At 35.4% G+C, this 25,292-nt stretch overlaps 1 protein-coding gene across 2 annotated transcripts in view; it reads left to right on the forward strand.

Moving 5' to 3' along the window:
* The window catches only part of ZFAT (zinc finger and AT-hook domain containing), a 318,710-nt gene that overhangs the window by 212,015 nt on the left and 81,403 nt on the right, over nucleotides 1-25,292 (forward strand). The window lies entirely within an intron of this gene.

A 25,292-nucleotide genomic window follows, 5' to 3' on the forward strand; every position in this document is an offset into this window, starting at 1 on the left:
AGGTGAACCTTAAAACTCTAGAGAAATGTGACTTATGATGATGATGATTTGTCATCTCAGCATAGAAAGGTGATCTGGACCTCTGTGTGTTTCTTTATGTGAAGCACCAAGCGAGCCAACAGGCCCTTATTTACCTTTTATGTATCTCCTGAAACAGCTCAATGGATGTCAGAGTATTCTGTATAGCAAGTCATGAATCCAAAAGTATATGTGCAAGATAGCAAAAGAGAAATTATATTCCAAAATCAGTATTTTCCAGCATTTGATCTTTTAAGAAGCTGTGCAGTGTGGCTTACTGCTGACTTTCCTTGCTTTAAGACTCAATTCTTACACAGTCATTTCAGACTACTTTGATCATTTCCTTGCACATCAACTTTTAGGACATGAAGTATTGTCTTACTTCTAAGTGGTAATAAACCTTTTAGTCTTAGATAAGTCATTTATGTAAGACAGAAGGGCAGTTCTTTATTCTTGAAAAGACATGAGTGAGAGTCTGCTTATGGTAGGCATGTACATTTATAGATTTTAAAATTATTTAAATAATTTATTGTGAACTTAACTTTTAAAAATTATAAAACCAATTAAATATATATTTTAAGCTAATCAAACTTTTATAAACACCAGCATATATATGTAAAATATATATATGTATATATATATTTTTTACACAAGTTTTATGTGTCATGAACTCCTTTTACAAGTCTGGGGAAACCTATGAATCCCTATTCAGAATAATTTTTTTCCATTTTTAATTTGCAATTGTAGAATGCTAAATTTCTGTTCAGGTTTAATGAAAATAAAAGTGAATTTTTTCTCTATTCAATTTCACAGTCTCTAAAACTGGTCTGTAGACTCTAAATTAAGAATCCATGCTCTAACCACTTACCAGTTTCACCTTCTATACCCTCTTTCATTCTTTTTGTTGATCTGTTCCTGTATTTTTGTAGCTCTTTTCTTCTCATATTAACATAGACAGTTATGTTTCAATGTGTCTTTTGATCTTGTTCTATCTTTAGTTCCAATGTTTTAGTATGTGCCCCCTATTTTCTTTTTATTCCTCACATTTATCATTCTTAATTATATTACATTGTTCATTACATTGACATGTCATACTTTGTTCAGCTCTTTCAGTTATTTAGAATATTGTGTTAAGACACATTTTGTTTAGCCTTGAAATATAGCAACAAAGCTTATATTATGGAATGTTATTAGCTCCTTCAAATACCAAACTTTTGTATTGTATGTATGTGCAGATTTGTTCCAGGTCTGTAATTTTATCAACATAGAGTAGACCCAGAATGGAAACTCCTTCCACCAGTGCATATTTTTTTTTCTACAATTTATAGACCACTAAGCCCAAGTGACTTGCCCATGCTCACATATCTCGTATATGTCAGAGGTAGGGCTTGAACTAACAAACTACAAAGATAGACTGCTATCTTTTATGCCATATTGCTTACTGTGCATACACTTTAACTGTGTATACATTTTATGCGTGTGCACTAGTGCACATAGATATGTGTTGTATATGTCTCGATGCAACATGGCATAATGGATAGAGAACTGGATGTAGAGTCAAGAAGATTCCCCTTCCCCTACCCTCAATTTCATCCAGGAAAATTACTTGCTAGTTGTGTGACCATGGGCAAACCATTCAACTTTTGCCTTCCTCAAACAACTCCTAAGGATTTAATGATTAAGTTATAGAGGGGTTTTGATCTGTTGGCAGAGAAAGTATCCATTCCAACATTCCCAAACTCATTGAATCCTTGAAAGTCAGAACTGATGGGTTTGGTGATGCTGCTGCTGATGGTGGTGGTGGTGGTGATAACTGACATTTATATTAGCATTTTGAGGTTTTCAGAGTGCTTATTTAGTTCCTAAAATAATCCTAAAATTAAATTGATACAGATACTATTATTCCCAAATTACATGTGGGACAATATTGAGATTAAATGAAGTTTTTCAGTGGCAAGTGTAAAAGTTAAAATTAAATCTCAATAATAATATTATATTTTAAGAGATTTATTAATGATCATTAGAAATCAAGGAATAAAGAAGATACAAAATAAAGACCACATGCCCATGGCAGGTTAGCCATTTTTTAGTCAACCCCATTCACCACCATCAATGCTGATTCTACATCAGAGTGAGAGAGCCTCCAAAGCCTAAGCCTTTTATCCTCTGTCTACAGGAAGTACACAATGACAGGAAGTCAGTGGGCTCTTGGGATATGTAGTTCTTTTTTAGGGTAACAGATTTTCAATCATACACAATAGTCCCCCCCCCCCCCTTTTTATTGTTTATTGCTTGAAGTGGGGTGGAGGCTATTGTCTGACCAGCCTGGAATAGTACTGGAGTCAAGTTATAAAAGGTTTTAAATACCAGAGACATTTGTATTTTATCTTAGAGGCAAAAGGGAGTCAAGGAAACTTGGTGGACAGCAGAATGTTGTAGTTATACTTTAGAAACTCTGCAATTAGATGGAGGAGGGATTAGAAAAGAAATTATATGAATAGAAATGGGTAAGGAAGTGATGATGACCTGAAATATAGTGATTGCAATATGAGTATGATAAAGGGAATGAATAGAAAGCTTAGTGAGGTGGCCATTTTGGGGGAATGAGGTAGAAGAGTTGAGTAATTGGATGAGATGATTCTAAGGTTTTTTCCATATCAAAAGACTGTGTGTGTGTGTGTGTGTGTGTGAGTGTAAGCTGTATCTGATTTACTTGTGGTCATAGATTTAGAGAGTTTGCATGTGTTTGCTTGTTTCTCGCCCTCTCCTGTTGCTTCTGTTTTCTGTTTTTTGCTTTGTTTCTCTGTAGAAATTTTCCCATTCAAGAGCTTTTTTTTACTGTTGTTTACTTATTTTCCCCACTCAAGGACTGGGAGTTCTGCAAGTTTCTGGTCATTTCTATCTTAGCTTCTGGCTCACAGTGTTTTGCCCTGAAGCTATTGTCATAGCCAGTGGCTCCCTCCTCCCCACAACAGATTTAGAGTTGGAAAATAACATAGATGTCATCTAGTCCAAACATAAAACCTCATTTTACCAAGGGGAAACTGAGTCCTAGGTTGATTTATTGACTTACCCAAAGATGCACTATGCTTGTTGATTTTCAGTCCAATGTTCTTTTCACTACACCAAAGCTTAGGTAGTGAGAATGCCAGAATAATTTTTTTTGTTTGTTTTGAAATTGTATTGAACAAGTAAACAGACTGATTAAGGGTAAAGGAGTAAGAGTCAGAGATGGTTTATATTATGGTTTTCACAGTAGGTTTAGTTTTCTTCTTGTCTTATTCTTAAATTGTTTTCAAAAGTTTAAATGGTAAATCAGGTTCAATTCAGTAAGCATTTATTAAGGAACAGCTAAGTTGCTCAGTGGATAGGAAACCAGGCCTAGGGACTGGTGGTCTTTGGTTCAAATCTGGCCTTAGACACTAGCATTTTGATCCTGGACAAGTCACTTAACCCCAGTTGCCTACATCTTTCTGCTGTTCTGCTTTAGAATCGATATTCAATTCTAAGACAGAAGGTAAGGGTTTAAAAAAATTATTAATTGACTACTATGCATAATGTTCTGTTTTTGGTATGGGGTATGCAATGATAAAATAAATATAAATAAATACATAATTATACAAAATGATGGCAGAGTGGGGATATCAATACCTAAGATGTCATCAGAACAAAACCTTGTGATATGATACCTAAACTGATATTTGAAGGGAATTATGGATTTTTAGAGCCTGAGGATGCAAAATTAGAGAAAAAGAGCATTCAAGATTCAAGAGACAACCTATGCACAGTCATGAAGAAGTGAAATGGAAACCTCACTCATTCAACAGATACTGTGCCTTCTTTTTATAAGAGCTTGTTCTAGGAGTATTTCAATGTCATAAAATTTTGAATTTTTAAAATAGTAAGGAAAATGAACTGGTTCATGTTAAAATAATAAATTGCTTGCTTTATAGTTTGAATTATTGGTATTCTATATGTTTTGATAGGAAAGAGAATTCCAAAGTAATTAAATGGAAATACTAAAGAGTGTTCTAATATCTTTAACTGGATTTTTTTTTTTAGCAAATTGAACTTTGATTACTTATTAGGATGAGAGAATTACCTAAATGCAAGTCACTTTTCAAGTACATTTGAAAACTTTCAGCCTTTAAAAATATTTTGCTTGAATGGAAACCACTTTTTTTCCCCTATTTTTAAAGGAGTGAGGAAAAAGAAAGAAGAAAAAACTAAGTCATGATATTTTTCTCATTTTTATATCCATCTTTAATGGTTAGGGAAAGAAAATCTTGCCCATTGAGTTAGAGAGCTTAGTGGTTATAAATGAATGAATTAATAACTCACTGTATCTAGCATGATGGTTAGCACTGGGGAATACAAATACAAAAGTAAGAATAACAATTCTTCCCTCAAGGAGTTTACATGCTGTTGGCAGGAGTATGAGTGGGGTACAACATGGACATAGAGTAGTAGATGCAACAGAGGGATAGGAGACTGGACCTGTGATTTTATTGGTATAAGTAACTCCTATGCAAAATATGTGCCTACCTGAGCCAAACAGAAATCTCAATTCCGCTTCATAATGTCCTTTAATTCATATTGCCCTACTTATATGCTCCTCCTTAAACTTTTCTTCTCTAGGCTAAATAGTCTTAGTTCTTACAACAGATCATTTTATATGATCACCAGACCTCTAGCCATCCTATTGATATTTTTCTATTTATAACTGTTGTTTATAGTTATAAACTATATTTATGTCTCTCTTAAAATATAGTACCACATCCTGGCTGGCCTGATTCTGGTAGTTAAGAGTCTTGGTTCCTATACTGGCTGGCATTTCTAGTGGCATTAGAAGATAATTCCATATAAGTCTCCTGAATTGATAAATGGTCAAAGAATATAAACAAGCAGTTTTCCTAAGAAGAAATCAAATTTATCTATAGTCTTATGAAAAAATGTACTAAATCACTATTGATTAAGGAAGTGAAACAATACTGAGGTACCACCTCACACCTATCAGGTTGGCTAATATTACAGAAAAGGAAAATGACTAATTGTGGAAGGGATATGGAAAAAAAAATGGGACACTTTATATACTGTTGGTGGACTTGTGAATGGATCCAACCATTCTGGAGAGCAATTTGGAATTATGCCCAAAGGACTTATAATATTGTGCATGACAATGCACAATTTGACATACCAATACCACTACTAGGTCTATATCCCAAAGAGATAAAAGAAAAAGGAAAAGGACTTATATTTATAAAAATATTTATTGCAGCTCTTTCTGTGGTAGCAGGGAATTGGAAATTGAGAGGTTGCCCATCAATTGGGGAATGACTGAACAAATTGTAATATTTGATTGTGATGAAATACTATTGTATTGATGGAGAGAAATTCTACCCTGGAAATTCTCTATGCTTTGAAATCATAGGGGTATTTATGGAAATACAGACTATATTGGGTATATAGTGAATATCCCAGTTTTATTAAATATAAATACCCAGTATTTACCCAGTCTAATGAGGTAGGTGGAGATATACTCAGAGTGGTTCCAGTCAGAATGCTCCCTATTTTTGGCAGTGCAGACCTTTAAACTTGAGTCTTCAGAATCTTACTCCAGTGGAATGTTTTCTGCAATGCTTCACTGCTTCTCAAGCATGTCACAAGTTAAATAAGTACCACAGTTTAGCTGTAAAAGAAAGAGCAATAAAATTTGAGTCCCAAAGCATTTTTTATTTTTCCCTCTGTTGCATACTTCTAAGGGTGACTTTGTGCCAGCTTGCATTTTGTGAAATTAATGGCTATCTTAGACCTAATGAAAAACTTCCATCTTCCTGTCATAGTTTTTTGGCTTTAGAAATGAAGTCATAAATCCTAGAGGTTTCCTACCAGCAAAGGCCTCAGGGAAGCTCTTGTGTTATCCAGAGTCTATATCTATGTAACTTGATTTAAGTTTGACAATTCTAGAGTTGTAGTTAATATTTTGGGAGAACCTGTGGCAGAGGCTTTAAAGGAACCACCTACTGCAGTATCCTTTTTTATTGGTGTTTTGGATTATGGGAGACATAACTGAGGCAATGAATAAATGAAAAACTTTTAATAAACATTTTGTACTAGTTACACTGGCCCTAGTTCCCTAGGAACAAGTACAAAAGGGAGTCAGGCTCTGCATTCACAAAGTTTACTTTTGTAGAAAATATGCTCTGGCTCATTCCCGTAAAGCCAGGTCTCCTTCATTTGCCCCTAAACATTCTAATATATACTTGATGGGTTTAGGAATATCTCCTTTCTTACTGTCATCTGCTTAAGTACCTACTAGCTATGTATGCACTAGTGACTTCTACCCCAGGTTCCATTTAACCACTTAACTACGAGTGGCTTTTTCAAAGGCATATTTACTTCAAATATGCATTTCCCCATACTCATTGTTAAATCCCAACCTTGGTCTTTAAGAGGATAGGTTCAACTTTAGCTCAGTTTTGACATAGCATTTGTTCTTCCAAGTTCTAGTCTTAGTGCAACATGACTACTCTGTAAGACCTCTTGCCAGCTTTCATTGGCCCAGATCCAGAAAGTCACCCCGGAAAGTTGCTGTTTGGGGCATCATTATAATACTGGCTGCATCACAGAATCTGGCACGCTGTGATGACAAAATGTTCCCTACAGCTTTTGAATTGATAAGATCAGAAGTTCTACCCAGAGGCTAAATGGCATAGTAGGCAGAAGGCTGGTCCGGAGTCTAGAAGAGCTAGATTTAAATTTAGCCTCAAATGCTTACAACCTATGTGATCCTAGACAATTACTTAACCTCCATCTATCTCAATTTCACATTTGCAAAATGGAAAATCTGCACAATACAAAATGCAAAAAATAATAAGTTGTAGGGATAAAATGAGATCATATTTTTATCACTTTGGAGACCTTAAGGTTATAATAAAATATTAATTTGTCACATATAACACAATATGTTATAATATTATTAATTCCATTTATTATTAGTCACTTAAAACAATCAATCAATAAACATTTATTAAGGACTTACTGTGTGCCAGCCACTGTGGTAAGTGTTGAGGATACAGACAAAGGCAAAAGGTAAGCCCTACCCTTGAAGTGATTATTAACTTATAGGGGAGATATGTTAAAAAAAAATACATACAAAGTTAAGTGATATCTTGATAAACAGGAAGTAGTTAACATAGGGAAGGCACCAGAAATAAGAAAAGTTTGGGTAAAGCTTTCTCTAGAAGGTAGAATTTTAGTTGGGTCATAAAGGAAGCAAGAGAGGTTAGTAGTCTGCATGGAAGAAGGAAAACATTCCCAGTATGTGGGACAGCCAGAGAGAACATCTAGAGCCAAGAAACAGACTGTTTTGTTTCTATAACAGCAAGAAGGCCAGTGCCACTGGATCAAAGAGTACATGGAGTGGAGTAAGGTATAATAAGATTGGAAAGTGTATAATTGAAAGTCTGTTACCCTAAAAAAAGAACTACATATCCAGAGAGCCCACTGACTTCCTGTCATTACATACATCCTGTAGACAGAGGATAAAATGAGGGGGTGTTGAGGCCCTTTTTCTCTTTGGGGCATGATGCAGCAATCAGCGGTGATGATAGTAAGGTGGGAATTTTTGAAAATGGCTAACCAGCCATGGGCACGTGGTTTTTTATTTTGTATCCTCTTTATTCCTTGATTTCTAATGATCATTTAATAAACCTCATAAAATATAACATTTTTATTTAAAATATAATTTTAAATTTTACAAAAGGTAAGAAGGGCCTAGGTTATAAAAGCCTTCTTATGCCAAATAGCATTTTTATTTATTCTTGAAGGTTATAGGGAACAATTAGAATTTATAGAAAAGGAATGTGATCAGACCTGTGCTTTAGTGGCAGAATGGAAGATGGGTTAGAAACACACATAGAAGCCAAAGATTAAAGTTTGTTTCTTAGGGCCATATGACCTTAGAGCATGGTCTCCCACCAAGCTCTTGGGGCAAAAATGTCACTGAACTTCCCTTAAGAGCACAGGTGCAGAAAATGGCTCGAAAGCATAAGTAATACTAATGGGCTTTTTTGAAAGCTGTCAGAGAGCTTCTTCTTCACCTGAATGGAACCAATTGTACATTCTTCACATCTCCACTATCTCCCTATGATACTGACTTTGTATTTCATCTCAATTCCCCTAGAAAGAGGTTTCCTAAACTTACTACGTGTAAAAGTTGTGTTATTCAAGAAAGCTGTTGGGGACATACATGTGTGCTATATCATAGTTATATATTCTGATGAAGAAAAACATTATACTTCTCCCCCTACCCGATCCCTCCCCATCCCTATACCCAGGAATGCTACATAGGGAAGACAAAAATAGTAAGTATAGCGACTTCCATGCTAAGATGGCCACAGAGTAGAAGCAAGGGTTTTCTCCTCACCAATGACCAATATAAAGAACCTCAAAAGGACAAAAATCAAAATCATATAAGTGAAGGGGCTCTACCATAGGACTTAACCTTGAAGGTAGTCAGAGTTTGGGCATTTCCACTCTATGAGGGGATAAAAATTATCCCCTCCTCACTCAGACTGCTGGTTTGGAAGGGAAGAAAAAACTAACACAGCCATGGTCACCAACACCAAAGAACTCCAATCCACAACTACTAAAAAAATAAGAAGATGACTCTGGCCCTGGATAACTTCTATGGTGAAAAACAGCAGAATACAAAGGAAACAGAAGAGGGTGACAATCAAACACATCCAAAACTTCAAAAAAAAGTGGAAATTGTTCACAAGCTCTTGAGGTACTCAAATTTGATTTTAGGAACCAAGTAAGAAAGATAGAGAAACAATGGGAAGAAAAGTGAGAAATGGTTAAAAAAGAAAATAACATTTAAAAGACAGAATCTCCCACTTAGAAAAAGAAGCCCAGAAATCAAATTAAATGATAAGAAAATTGGAGACCAGAATTGACCTGCTAAAAGCCACGAAAAGCAGGATAGACCAAATCACAAAGGAAAATCAAAAGATCATAGCTGAAAACCAGTTTTTAAAGACTAGAATTGGGCAAGTAGAAGGTAAGGATCTCACAAGACAGCAAGAATTATTTAGCAAAGTCAAAAGAATGACAAAATAGAAGGAAATATGAAATATCTAATTGAGAAGACAATGGACTTGGAAAACAGGTCCAGGAGAGACAATTTAGAATCATGGGCCTACCTTAAAACCTAGAAATAAACAGAAACCATGACATCATATTACAAGAAATTATCCAAAAAAACTTTCCTGATATTCTTGAACAAGAGGGCAAAATAGATATTGAAAGAGTCCACAGATCAACCTTTACATTAAATCCTCAAAAGACAACCCCCTAGGAATGAAATTGCCAAATTTAAGAGCTTCTAAGTTAAGGAGAAAATATTGCAAGAAGCCAGAAAGAGACAATTCAGATATCAAGGAGCACCAATCAGGATTACATAGGATTTGGTAGCCTGCACAATAAAGGACCGCAAGGCTTGGCATATGATATTCAGTAAGGCAAGAAAATTTGGTCTACAACTAAGGATCACCTACCCATCAAAATTGACTATATACTTTCAGGTGAAAGTATGGGCATGCAACAAACTCCCTAAGAAAACATCCCCAGAGCCAGATGGATTCACAAGTGAATTCTATCAAAAATTTAAAGAACAACTAATCCCGATACTATACAAACTATTTGACAAAATAAGCAAGGAAGGAGTTCTACCAATTTCCTTTTTGACACAAATATGGTATTGATTCCAAAGCCAGGCAGACCAAAAATAGAGAAAGAACATTGCAGACCTATCTCCTTAATGAAAATAGATGCAAAAATCTCAAATAGAATACTAGCCAAAAATCTCCAGTAAGTGATCATGAGGGTAATTCACTATGACCAGGTGGGATTTATACCAAGAATGCAAAGATGGTTCAATATTAGGGAAACAATCCATCTAGTTGACCAAATGAAGTGATATCCTACATTGGAAGAAGTATGATATGGCTAGAGTACAGAAGGACCATGACCCATCTAGACCCATGTACTAGTATCTCTCTCTCAATATATCTTAAGACATAAAGTTATCATTTTAAGCTAATTTATCAAACTGTAATTCACATTGATACTAAAGTCCACTAAAATTTCCATGTCTTTTTCATGTGAACTATTTAATCTACTTGAACTGTCCCTATCCTGATCTTGTAGAGTGCATTTTTTTGAACCTAGACATGGGATTTAGTTTTATTCCTGCAAAGATTCAACTAATTATATTTGTCTCATTGCTCTAATCTTCTGAAATATTTCTATGTCCTGACATTGTCCTATATAGAATGATAAGCTCTCTCTCCTTACTTCCCATCATCTCCAAATTTGATGATCATGACATTCCTGTCTTTTGCCCAACTCATTGATAAAAATGTTTGATAGCATAAATTCAATGACATTTTGAAATCTTTTTAAGAAAATGATACCCCAGTTTTATATTTATCTGGAATAGATATGACTAGAGTTAAAAAAAATGAAGTCAAGCCAAGAAATTGCTAGAATTAATGGAAAGCACAGACATTCTGAGACTCCACTAAACCTTTAGGGACTCTTCACCAGAGAAAGTTCCTTTAATCTTTATCCCCATTAAATTATAAAATAATGTGAAAATTAATCTGTTATTATTAAGGCACTCAATAAAAATTTATTAGATTCCTAATTTGCTCAGGGCTAATTTTTTTTTTGTCCCTGCCTAGATTGGGGACTAGTTAGGTATGGAGACTAGTTATCCCTAGAGTAACTAAAATAATGGATTCTTTTCTCCTAACTAGATCTGAGTGCCCTAATAGTGACCAGTAAAATAGTTTGTAGAGGATAGCATTAAAAGGCTTATTATTTGCTAATTGATTTTTGAAAGATTAAAAGAATTTGACCTGTGACAATGTAACTATAGTGGATAATGGTGTTTTACACTATCATTATTAGCATAAATCAGTTTGGGAAAGCATCAGAGAAAGTAGCTCATGAATCTTACATCCCAGATATGTCCCAATAAATTAAAACAGAGTCTTCTGTTGATTGCTCTGTTATATAACAAATTAAAAATGCTAATTTCAGTCACCCTTCTAAATGTCATAATGCCATTAATCTTTCAACACTCCCTCTTTACCTTCCCTACCAAATAAAATTTTCAATAAGAGGATTAATTAACCATTTGTGATTTAAAAAAACATCAGCAGTCATTTCTTTATTTCTTCAAAACTGATGGCCATGACACATTATCATCCCATAGTGAAGTCCCATGACACTGGAACTGAAAGCATGGTATCTTCTATTGAAATATACCTTCATTCTGATTTTGTGTGGTCCTCATTTCCATCATCCCTAGGCTGTCACAGCCTGAGCTCAGGATACCCGAATATTCTAATATTCTTTAATATCCTCTTTTGGAAAAAGCAAAGGATATAAAACTGTCACCATAAAATCACCAAATTTGGTGTGCCAGAAATTTCAGGCAGGATTCAAGAACCCAGGGACAAGTCTCTTTTCGGATCATAGAATTTAGAATGAAATGGAGCCTAGAGGTAGTCTAGACAGACATTCATTTTCCAAGTGAAGAAACTGATATCCATAAAGGAGAAGGGACTTCCTGAAGGACACACAAGGGAGTAGAGCAAAGATTCAAATCTCATTTCTCCTATAACAAAAATTAAAAGAAAAAGTAGTTCAGCAATGCCAAATGACATCTCAGCCTCATTTAATAACATATATATTTTGCTACACCTGTAGTCTCCTACCATTCCATGAAAGGAAGGAGTTGAATTTTCTAATTCTTTTCCAGGGCCAGGATTGATCATTATAATTACCTAGCTTTCAGTTTTATTGTTTTCATTGATGTTGTATTCAATATCTATATGATTTTTCCCAGTTTTACTTACCTCACCTTGCATTAGTTTATGCAAATCTCATTTTTCTCTGAATTCTTTGTTTTCATTATGTCATACACCACAATTATATGCTTTTCAAGTACTGTGAGCTGTTTAGCCATTTCATAATCTATGGGCATCTACTTTTACACAAGCAATGGAAGTGAATCTTTGCTATATATGGGATCTCTCTTTCTGTCTTTGAAGTCCTTATAGTATATGACTAGCTATGGGATCTCTAAATCAAAGGATATGAATGTACTCACTTTTAAAACCTAATTTTAATTGTTATCTAGACTGAATGGACTAATTCACAATTTTACATAGTTGTCTTTTTGCAAATACTCATCATGACTACTTGATTATGAGGGACCATATTATGTGCCATGATAATGTTTCTTATTGTCTGTGGATACATACAAAAAACAATTCAGTTATCTCTTATTTTTCTCAGTAAAATATGGGAGTAATCATTTCTTTTGGTTTTGCATAATATATAATATTAACATTTATTTAGTGCTTATATTTTGAGGTTTGCAAAATGTTTTACATATTAATTCATTTGATCCTCACAGACAGCCCATGAGATAGGTATTATGGTTACTTCCTTTTTACAGATGAGTAAATTGAGGCAAAGCAAAGTTAATTGACTCGCCTGGGTCACAAAGCTCATAAGTATTGAGGATATAAGTAAAATATGGGAGGTTATTGGAAAAGTCTAGGAGAGAGATGATGAGGTATGAATAAAGAAACAAGAAAGAATGTGAGAAATGTTGAGAAGGCAGAATCAATTAGATTTACAGCTAAAAAAAAAGATGAGTGAGAGTAAAGTGTTGAAGGTGACTCCATGGGTGCTAATCTGGATAATTTGAACCATTGGGGTGATCTTAATGGAAATAAAGAAGTTAGGAGGGCAGTTGTGTTTAGGAGGAGATAGGACTTCTGTTTTGAAGACTGCTTTTGTGGTATCCAAGTGATGATGTCCAGCAGGTAGTTGAAAATTCAGGACCCGAATTCAGAAGAGTAATATAGACTAGGATGTGGAGATCCTCGAGTTATTTGCATTATATGGATAGATGCATAGACGAATGCATATATAAAGCACTTTGTTATGTCATGGGGATAAAAAGAAAAAATAAGACACTACTTTCAAGGAGCTCACATTCAAATAGGAAAGACAGCACATAACAGGAAACAATTTATCTTCAAAGTTCTTTGCACTGATAAGCTTGTATCCCTTTGTGATGCTGAAACTTTTAACAGTTCCAGGGACTTTGGGAGCAAGAGTTTTCTTTTCTACATCTTCAGTAGCTGAGCCTCCCAGGCCGACTATCTCTTCATTTTCCACCTGACTTTTCCTTTGAACTCAGTCGTCTCTTTGTACCATAAGTTTCTTGAAGGCACAGATTTTCTTTTTTGTATTTCTGTCCCTATATCTTAACTCAGTGCCTGGACTATAGTGGATGCTTAATAAATGTTTATTGACTGACTGACTAACTGGGGAGACAGGAGCTGAAGCCTTTACCAAAACCTTTGCCAGGTCACATATCTCCACAAGTGTGAGATACCATTCGCTGAATGATGAGAGGAAGCTGAAAGATAGCTGAAAGGTCTAGGAAGTAAGGAGGGACTACTGCTACTCCTAGTGCTTTTGGGATCAGGTCCTGGAATGTGTCCATCGGGGTTTACAGGAAGGAGGTTGTAGTGGTGGTAGTTTGATTTTCCTGGAACATGCCACCTCTTTTCTCTCCTGTGGAGTGCCGTATTGTTTTTAACTAGGCTAGTTTGATTATTTTGCTATTTAGAGTTAATGAGGATTGCTATCCCCTACTCTACAGGGGTCTTTCTCCTGGATGATGGCCATAGTCAAACTGAAAGCAGGGTCAGTCAGAGGTCCAGCCAGTGCTGATAATCCTTGGCAAGTTATATAACCTAATTTTCCACTACCCATCTCCCAGTGTTGTTGTGCATATCAGATGAGATAATATTTTAAAGTGCTTGACATAGTGCCTGGTACATTTAATTTTATTTCCTTCCTTTCCTTTTTTCCTTCTTTTTTTGAACCGACCTACACATTTATGGCAGTTGATCAACAATTGGTGCTGGTAGTGGCCTAGGTTTCTTCCCTCATGAAGACTATGGGAGTTGGATTGGAAACAGTACAGTTGATCTGTGATCAGCCCAATTTCAACATGTTCAAAATAAAATCTATCCTCCAAAGCAACTTTCCTAAAGTATAGATCTGACCATGCCCATTCCCCCAACTGAACCCGCTCTAGGGGCTCCCTATTATCTCTAAGATTAAATACAAATTCCTCTTTTTGACATATAAAGTCCTTTATAACTAGATCTCTTCCTCTTACATTTTACTCTCCTTTATGTACTCTACAATTGATCATTATGGGCTACTTGCTTTTCCTCACACATGATGCTTCATCTATCTTTTTGCCTTTGCACTGCCTTTTTCTTCCTCCTAAAATTTCCTCTTAGACTCCATGACTTTCTTTAAGACTCACCTTAAAAGCTGCCACTCCTAGTGCTCTCAGCTGCTATTTCTAACCCCCTGAGAGATTTCTGTATTTCCCAGTTTAGCTTGTGTCCTGACTTGCGTTTTCTTCTTTATTAGAATGCTAACATCTTTAGGGAAGGAGCTGGTTTTTTATCTGTCTGCATTTCCCATGCTCAGCACAATGCCCGGCACATACGGTATGCTGAATAAATGCTTGTTCAATTGCTTGCCTGTGATAGAAGGCTTGTATAGGTACAGGTTTCACAGATGACTTTATTGCTGTAGACTTCCAGTAAATTCTTTGCTCACTAAATAAATGATTAAACATGAGAGGAAATTAAGAAGGATATGTAAGTTTTAGTTTGCTGTTAATCATCTTTAATTAAGTGAATCTAAAATATGTTTTGTTTATTACTCATTTCTTACAGACACTGAAGCAGAAGCTTCCTTTCCCTTTAATAGTATTACATCTTGTCATTTGTCAAATATGTTTCTTGACATTGATGCTTTTTTCCCTTCCAGTGGTGCAAAAATAGTTGGACTCATTCAATTATATTTAATTCAGCAAACATTTATTGAGCACCAGCTGTGTATAGTAAGTTATAACACTAGGTCCTGGGGATATAAAGTCAGAAATGACAGATTTTAAGACACTGGACCCAGAAACATTGGGAGTAGGGGAAGGGCTAGATAAAATTTCTAATGCATATTAAAGTACCAGTAGCATTAATTTGCTCAAGTCCCCTCACTACTGTGACAGGCAGCATATTCTAGGGGAAAGATCAATTCTGGATTTAGAATTAGGACTTTGGTTTGAATATTGCCTTTACTATAACTAGTACAAGCTGAGTGACTTTGAGAAGTCATTTCTATTGGTTTCCCCATATTTAAAGTGAGACAGTTGGATTATTTTTTTCTCAGGAGATCCTTCTGGGAGAACCATTCTTTAAGTCTGGTAGAATCAGTTAGTTAATAAGCATTTAGAATTCTCTGTTTCCTGATGCCATGGCTACTGTGTACAAAATATATAGAGGGTAATTAGGAAATAATTAACAGAAAGAAGGCTAGAATTAATAGGGGTTGAGAAAGATTTTTTTAGAAGGTGGTACTTTATTTTATTTTTTTAAACCCTTACCTTCCGTCTTGGAGTCAATACTGTGTATTGGCTCCAAGGCAGAAGAGTGGTAAGGGCTAGACAATGGGCTCAAGTGACTTGCCCAGGGTCACACAGCTAGGAAGTGACTGAGGCCAGATTTGAACCTAGGACCTCCCGTCTCTAGGCCTGGTTCTCAATCCACTGAGCTACCCAGCTGCCCCAGAAGGTAGTACTTTAGCTGAAGAAAGGCAGGGAAGCTAGGAGACAGAGATCAGGAGAGAGAGTATTCCAGGCATGGAGGTCAACCAGAAAAAATTGCCCAGAGCCAGGAGATGAAGTATTTTGTTTGTTAAACAGCCAGGAAGACACGTATCACTTAATCAAAGATTCCATGAGGAGAGGAGGTGATAGAAGGTGTGAGACTAGAAATGGAGGAATGTGGGGTGGGTAGGGGTCTGAGGCATTAGGTTTTGAAAGGCTTTGAAAAACAGATAGATGATTTTTTTTTTAATCTTGGAGCATTGGGAGTCACTGGAATTTATTGAGTATGGAGTTGATGTAGTTGATCCAGAGCCTTAGAAAATCACTTTGGTTACTGAAGAGGATGGACTAGAATGGAGGATGAATTATGGCAGGCCATCCAACTAGCAGACTATTGCTATAGTCCAGGCATGAGGAGATGAGGGCCTTTACCTGGGTTCTGACTATATCAAAGAGACATATTCTACAGATGTGAAAAGATGTCACAAACATGAGATCAGCAGACTTTGTTAGCTGATTGGATGGGGGAAAGAAGCATGAGAGATGGTGAGGAGTTGAAAATGACACCTTGTTCAAGAGAATGGTGGACTGAGAGGATGATGTTGCCCTTGACAATAATAGGGAAATTTGGAAAGGGATTGGGTTTAGGGAGAAAGATAATAAATCCAGTTTTTTACATGCTGAGGTTTTTTTTTTTTTCTCAATATCCAGTTTGCAGGTTAGCAGAGAGGTGAGGATTGGATAAATAGATTTGAGAATCATCATTTATTTTGCAACTCATATTCCCTTTAGATCAAGACAGGCTCCAGGATATGTCCACACAAGAGATGGCACTGTCTTATGCTTAACAGTAAAGGGAAAGTGTTGAGAAAGGGGATTCAGGTCACAAAATTATTTTCAGTACAGCTTTGATTTCACATAGAAGTGATTGTATTGTTAGGAGAGAGAACAATAGATCAGAGTGAGATCTCTGAGTGGCACAGCACTGCATGAGAACCTAGTTACCTATGTGGCAGTCTTGTGTGTCTCTGTATCCTTTTACACCCTGTATGTCCTTGGGGAGCCTTGTACAGTAGACTTCTAACAAGCTGTTAGACATCATAAGACATAGCAAATACTTGTCAGTGATAATGTCCCAAGATCAGCAAAAGCTGTGCCCTTCACAACACCTCCTGGGGCCTTTCTTGTTCCTTTAAGTCTATGTGTACCAGATGTCATGGGCTTCTTTTAATATGGAATCTTAAGATCCTGATACAATGTCCCTTCTGTTTGATAACAGAGTGGATATATCAGAAAGATGTACCAAATATAAGTTCTGTGACCCTTAAACTAATATAGGTCATATTCCATTACTCTAACAGGAAATAGCCGCAGAGAAAAGATTGCTCTAAGACATATTTCTGTACTCCAGCCATTGGCCCTTTTATTTTGAGTCATGTGGAAATTATCTTGTATTGAACAATGTCTTTAAGTTGGTTGTCTCAGAGTAAGTGACCTTCACTGTGTTCAGGATCCAAATAAACTTGCATAACATACAGACATGCAGTTAGCCTGTCTTTTTATTACTATAATGCATGGGAAATGAACTGCTGAACCATGAAACTGAGGTTACAGAAAACTTATCTGTGGTGTAGGGATGTACCCCTATATCATTGTCTCTCTTCTGTGTCTTTCTTGGTTGTTAATGTTTTGTGTCCTTTGGAATGGGAGATTGTTGTGTAACAAAGAGGCAATTCTCTCCTTTTGGCCTTCCAACAATCTGATGTATTCATGGTACTGTGAAGCCATATTTTGTTGCACAAACAAAACTATATATTGCCTCTCAAACTTTTCCTTGAAGCCATTCTAGCAAGGTACTCTCCTCTGTTTTTGCTCCTTCTAAGGACATTACTCAGCTGCATTAAAAATTATGCTAATTGTAATTGAAATTGCTTCCTAAAACTATATTCTTGGATTTTACTTTTCTAAACTGTTTACAAATACTACCAGAACTCAAATTCTGGCATTTTATTTTGAGACAAAATAGTTCCTACATTAAATAGGCAACACTACTCAGAAACCCAGAATGTAAGAGCTAGAATGAGCCTTGGAGATAAAAAGAGAAATTACTTATTTAAGGTCACTCAGATTATAAGTGGCCAAATGAAAATTGATCCTAGTTTTTTTCAATGGGAGAATTAAAAAGGAAAAGATTAGAATAGGATGTTTGTGGAATTCTTATTTTCAAAGTATACAAAGAGTTTTTTTCCCTCAACTTAACTTATAATTCATAGTTCTTTGATATTAGACCTGACCAGTTCCTGATGAAATATGTTGGTTGTTAGAGGACATCTTAACTTTAATCTTAATTTCATTGGAATGGCTCATAAAATTCTTGTAAGGACATCCCCTATGCATTTTTCTTAGAGAGATGAAGAGACTGTGTATGCTTCATCATCCTGTGACTAATGCTGGCTTATACCCAACCACACCCTAACATTCCATTGTCTGGTACTAGTTTGTCTTTTTAGCTTTACTATTTCCTTTTACATATATTCTTCTTCATCCAGATTGGAACAAGCATTGATTCCTCTACTAATCTTAAACATTTATATTCTGTTGTGTCTGAGTCTTCATGACTCCATTTGGGGTTTTCTTGGCAAAAGATACTGGAGTGGTGGTCATGTCCTTCTCTAGCTCATTTTACAGGGGAGAAACTAAGTGACTTGTCTAGGATCAAACAGCTAGTAAGTATTTGAGGCCAGATTTGAACTCAAGAAGATGAGGCTTTGTGACTCCAGGTAAGGTATGCTAGCTACTGTGCCACCTAGATGCCCCTTCATTTTCTCTGTATTGATTATTTTATGAAAAGAATCATATTTATTGCATTCATAGCCTGTGTCATCCCATTTTGCATCACTGATAATGTGTTTAGCTGTCCAGTAATCATGTTTTAAAGTAGAATTTCCTGAGTATTTGATGAGATGCTGTGCCATTCCCACCTTTTCTACATGGAGATCCAGGATCCAAATTCTCCCCAACCTCTAATTAGAAGTGTGTGCCTATGCCCTATCCTAGTCATTCACATACAAAAAGAAGGACCACCTCTTCCATTCCCCCCCTCCCCCAACCTCATTTCTCATGCCTTCATCTTTGAACTCCAATCAAGTTATCATTAAAATGACTTTTCTACATTACCTAGATACTGAAAGATACCAAGAAACATGTTTAATAATAAAAAGTAAACTTGTATTCATGAAACAACAGGGTGTAGTAGAAAGATCATGGGAAATGATGTTCTGATATTCATTGTCTTTGACCTGGGGCAAATTATTAACTCCTATGTTTCTCAGTTTCTTCACTTGTAAGGTGCAAATGATACTTGCAATTTGTACTTGAAAAGATTGTTTTATACCTTTTGTTAACCCTAAAAATGTGAATTATTTTCAGTGTCATTGTATTGGTCACTGTGACAGACTTGTAGAAACATGTTGATCTTGGACATGTGGATTTGTGCATTTAACATTTAGTATTTGTATGATAATTGGCATTCTGTTTCACCTGTTTGGGCCTCATTTGGCACAATAAGGTGCCAAGTCAAAATCTAACTGTTGTAAACCTCAAAATTCCTTAGACTTATAAATGTTGGAAATTTCACCATTGGGATATTTCATACTTGGAAAATTTCTTACTGATAGTCTATTGGAATGGGAATCCCATTGGCATGGGAGGTTCCTTCTCTTCCCTTCTTAAGATTACTTTAGGACAGAAACCTTTTGCTGAACAATGGAAAGGACTTTGACCTATGCTTAAGCATAGAACAGGAATTTCTTTGAGTCTTGATTGATTTTAGAATTGATACAATGGAGATACTCCACCCTATTCAGTCCTAATAGGATTGAGTAAGGGCTGCAGCCTAGATCAAATTTTAATTATTCCAATCTCTACCATACTCAAGTTAACAGGATTTAGAAAGGGCTGTAGCAAAGGAGTAAAGATTTAATCATTTGAAAAATATGACCTTCAACAGACATGTGCAAAAGCCAGAAACCTCTGGGCGGTCCTGGGTTAAGCGAGAGCCTCCATTGACAGGGAAATTGATGAAGAGTGATTGGTAGATGTGAGGACTGAGGGGAGGCAACTTGGATGGTGTCCTTAAAGATAGGAGGGTCTGGAGACTGGAGGGGGGTTGAAGTTTTGGTCGGTGTGGTTCCTGGGCTCTGAGAAGGCTTGCTCTGAAGGAAGCTGAAGGTGGGGGCCTCTGAGACTGTTTCTCCATTTTGGACACGTGAGTAATAGGGACTGATCTCTTTTCTTTGCCCCAGCTATCTAAGGGCTTGGGCCTTTTGGCCCAGCCTAAACAGAAGGGGTATTTAAGCCCCATTCCCTTCTCTCCCTTTTTGCTCTCTCTCTCTATCTCTAATTTCTTTCTTACTCCTATTGTAATTAAACTCCAAAAAAGGCTGACGGCTGACTTGAGTTTTTCATTTAGGAATTACATAGCTGATTCCTTGGCGACCTTAAATTAATATATATCAGTCTTTTAAAGTGATTCCCCTGTAACACTGTGGACCCTAGGCAAATTATTTGACTTCTCCCTCAGGTTCAATTTCCCCATCTGTGAAATGGCGATAATAATAGCACTTACTTCCTGGGGTTGTTGTGAAGATCAAGTGAAATTATATTTGAAAAGTGTTTTACAAACCTTAAATTGCTATACACAAGTATTATAGCATTTTGAAATCTGGAGTCAAGAAGACTTGGATTCAAATTTTGCTTCTTGCATATACTATGTATATGACTGGAAAAATCACTGTTACCTGTTTCTGTTCCTTTATACTGACTGTCCAGAATTCATCTGTTCTCTCTTCTTAGAATCCTTCACTTCCTTCAAGGCTTAGTCCAAGTAGTAACTTTTACCTATAGCTTTTCTGTATCCTCTCCAATTACTTAATATTCACCTGTTTTGTATTTATTCTGTATTCTTCCTGCATCTATGAATATGTGTCAAATATATATAACTATACCTATATGTTTCCCAAGTACTTATCTAAGAAGTGAATCCCCTGTTAGGATATCAAGGAAGATTTCTTTATTTTCTTCAGTGTTTGGTATTGAAGAAAATCCTATTTATGGGTATAATGAAGAAATGTCAAGAAACTGATTTTCATACCTCCTTCATTGTGGTTATATGTATGAAGTTTGGCACATTTTCAGGACCATATACATGATATTCTGGCCATTTGAAAAAAATTGTTTAATTTTAATCTGTTCTTCAAATCATAGAATCTTAAGGCTTAAAAGAAATCTCTGAGATCCAGCCCTTTTTTAAACCATAAATCATGTTGACAGTATCCTTTGGACAGTGATCATCAAACTTATGTGTAGCAATCTCTAGTAACAGGATACTCACTGACATTCCAGGCAGTACATTTGTTTTTGCACAGCTGCATTGTAAAAAAATGATTGATAGATCAAAATATGTTTTATTGACACAGTTCAGTTTTGAAGTGTAGAAATTTTATTTTTATTCTTTTGATCTATAGTCAATCTTTTTAACAACTTTGTAAAATACATCCTAGTAAGTAAATTTCTTGTTCAAATCGATATACAAATCAATGCTAATATTCAGTCAGCAAGATTCTAGCCTTAAAAGTTGTATTTCTTTTGGCTGCAACTTAGTTGTAATGCTGACAGAAACATAATTCATATGATATTAATTTCTGTACTGACTCCTAGAGGGTTTTTCATTTAATAGACAAAGGTAAGTGTAATGTTTATTCATTGAATACCTTTTGAGATAGAGAATCTCAAAATATATCCTTAATCCTGTCTTTTCCCCTTCCATACCCACTCCAAAACAAAAAGGAAAATCAGAAATAAAATGTGAGTGCTTATATTACATAGCTCAATTTAGCCTTTTGTGTTTCTTCACAGTAAAGACTGTCACAGGCTTGTTGATTACTTTGAGAGGTTACAAGTTTTCTATATGGGAGGTATTGAAGTACATACTGTGGAGGCAATTAAACTTTTCTGTAGTGTTTGAACTAGTCTCTTTTAACTCACAAATATTAGGATATTACCTTTAGCAGCCTTTTCAAACCATTTACTTTTCCTCCTCCTGCTCTTCAAACTCCTCTTACCTTCTGCCTTAGAATCTATACTAAATATTGGCTCCAAGGCAGAAAAATGGTAAGGGCTAGCTAATTGGGCTTAAGTGACTTGCTCTGAGATCAAATTTGAATCCAGCACCTCCCATCTCTAGACCTGGCTCTAAATCTGCTGAGCCATCTAGTCATCTAACCCTCCTTGTGCTACCTTCCCCCCCTCACTCCCCCCCATGACTAAAGTTACCTTTAGAATTAAGTCTGTGGACAATACAGTCATTCAGTATACAAGATGAGATGTTGTTACAAGAGAAAGTTTGTTTTATCAAATTGTTATAATAACACTAATATCTGTCATTTGAATAGCACTTTAAGATTTATAAAGCATTTTTTAAATATATCATTTTCTTTTCATCCTCACAATAGCCCTATGAGGTAGGTGCCATTGTTATTACTTGTTTTATAGTTCAGGAACCTGAGGCAGATAGAAACTTCCTCATTCACATAGCTAGTAAGTGTCTAAGGCAAGTTCTGAACTCAGGTCTTCTGAATTCCAGGTATAGCATCTTACCTACTGTATGTATGAGCTGCTTTTTGTATTAATATTATCATTTATTTAAAAAGTTGTCCTTTAGGAGTAGATAATTCTATGTGACTCCTAATGACAGAACTGTAGAAGAACTGTAGAAGGGAGACAGATTTAAGCTCAGTCACATATCTTGTAGTGTCAGAGATAGGAATTGAACCCATGTCTCTTGACTCCATGTACTCTTTCTCTCTAACTCTGATATATTGCTGCCTCTAAACATACATTAGATTCTAATTTGTTGGTCATGATTTTGCCTAATAACCTATAGCTGAGATGTGTCTATCCATAAAGAACAATTTACCTTTTCATACTTATTTTTCACATTCAATGACACATCTTCTGAGAGTTCAGCTGTCTTTGTGAGAGTGACAAGAGTGAAAAGACTGCTTTGTTGAGTCAACAAGTCATTAACATGTCTAAATATATATGTTGTATGTATGTTAGAGTACAAATCTTTTAATTTCATTTAATCTTTGATCAGGTTAATGGGTGGGGTGTAGAAATTTTAATGTGATTTTCTATATTTCTGTACCTGTAGGACAGCCAGCAGCATTTCTCTGCTTTAAGTATATTGTTTCCTGAAGGTATATTGCAATATTGATAGCCTCTACTTGAAAATATTATATAGCTTGTGGTACATAAGGTCCCTGCCTCAGATTCCAGAATTAGAGCTACTGAAAATTAGAAAAGGAAGAGTCTCTAGTCCTTTGTTTTATGGTTGGGGAAATTGAAGCCTAGTGTTCCCCTTCAGGGGAGTTCCTTTACCAGGATTATACAGCTAATTGATGCCAGAACTTAAATTTGGATATCCTGCTTTTCTATCTGGTCTTCTTTCTGTTACTTTGCTTTTATTTAATTTTTTTCCCCATTTAAACCTATTCCAATCCCAACAAACTGAAAAAGAACAAAAAACAAGCCCTTGTAGTAAGTAGACATAATAAAAAAAGTTTTTTTCATTCTCCTTTTTTGTTTCCTTTATAAATCTAATGTATATGAGTTTGTATGTATATTATCTATATTATTGAATGTATATGTATATTATGTATGCATATTACAAATATGATATATATATAAGAAATTCAGAATTTCTTTAGTTTGCATTTCTCTAATTATTCTCTAATTTATTAGTGATGTGTGGATGAATTTATCAAATGATTGCTTAGATTTTTTTCCTTTGAGACCTTTCTTTACATCTTTCAATCATTTATTAATTGAGAATGGCTCTTTTCTTATTGAGTCAATTCCTTTTGTATCTTTGAAGTGATACATTTATCAGAGGAACTTGCATCAAAGATTACCCTGTCTCCCTAGGCATTTAACGGCATTTGGGATTTTTCATGTAAAATTTTTTTCATTTTCAAGCATTTAATTTTATGTATTTGTCCATTTTATTTTCTGTGACCATTTTTATTACTTTTTGGGTCATGAGCCCATAGTTTAAAAAAATGTAATTTCTTCCTTGTTCCTCTAATCTGTTCATGAACTAATTTTTTGGTATCCAAGTCATGTATCCTTTTGGAACTAATCTTCTGTGTACTATGATGTATTGTTGGTCTAAACCTAATTTTTGTCAGGACATTTTATGATTTTTGTTGGAGTGTTTAAGATAGCAATTCCTTAAATTTATTCAACCATTCTTCAATTGATGATCATCCCCTTATTTTCCAGCTTTTTGCTATTACAAAAAGAGCTGCTATAAACATTTTCCCCCAGTAGGTAATGCTATTGAATACTATCTCATAAGGTTCATTTCTTTCTGTACAACTTGTAATTAATTTGTTCCACTGATCAAAGCTCTCTTTCTCTCACTAGTGCCAAATCATTTTTTAAGATTACTGTTTTATAATATAGTTTGAAATCTGTTATCTTTCTATTATGTCTTACTGGAATGGAGTGTTACATAATGGCACGATAGTTTTCAATATCTATATTTTTTGGCTTTTCCTCTTAAAGATTATTGCTCATTTTTCCTAATGTTTTCTTTAAAAGATCCACCCACACAATGACACTTTTAGCTTTCCTCCAAAATTACTAGTGTTAGAGGCTTCAATTTATTGAAATTTTATTAAGTTCTAATCATGTGCAAGGTCTTCCACAGACAATGTAAGGAGTAACAGTATTTACCTTTAGGGAATTTATAGTCTACTGGGGGGCAAGGCAAGAATTAGATATGTTATCTATCTAAGCAAGTATTATACAAAGTGAAGTTGTGATAAGGATTTTGGATAGGAGGGTGGCACAGAGGAGGAACTTAGAAAATATGCTATGGGACAGTTTGAGAAAGGAGAGGTTAGTCTGAAGAGGGAGTAGAGGGGAATTCAAAGAGGAGGTGACATCAAAGCCTAGCCTTGTAAGAGATGGCTTTCAAAAGGCAGTGGTTAGAAGAGAGTTGGTTCAGTATGGCTTTTTTTCCCATGTAAATTCATAGCAGATAAAAGATAGGATAGATCAATCTTAGGAAAGGGCAAAGGTTTAATTTTTATTTTTCTAGGAAATAATCTTTTAATGGAAAATTCTATTAGAAAGTAGAGTTCATTGTTTGACAGAAAAAAGTTGAAGTGCCTTTTTGTTCCTTTTGGTTTTTAAAGAGAGCAGTTAGTTCAAGAGTCATTGGTTCTGGTTTAAAGACAAAAACATTGGAAAACCTTTTCTAAGAAATTAAATACATTGCATACTTTTTAATAATCATCCTTCAAAAAGGTTGAGAATCTGTTAGCTTTGTAAGGCAGAAACTCTAGAGGCAATCAAGCCAATGCATTTTATAAATGAGGAAACTGAAGTCCAGAGAAATAATATGATTTACACAGCTAATTAG

This window comes from Monodelphis domestica, chromosome 3 (assembly GCF_027887165.1).
Source record: "Monodelphis domestica isolate mMonDom1 chromosome 3, mMonDom1.pri, whole genome shotgun sequence".
In the NCBI taxonomy this organism is placed as follows: Eukaryota; Metazoa; Chordata; class Mammalia; order Didelphimorphia; family Didelphidae; genus Monodelphis; species Monodelphis domestica.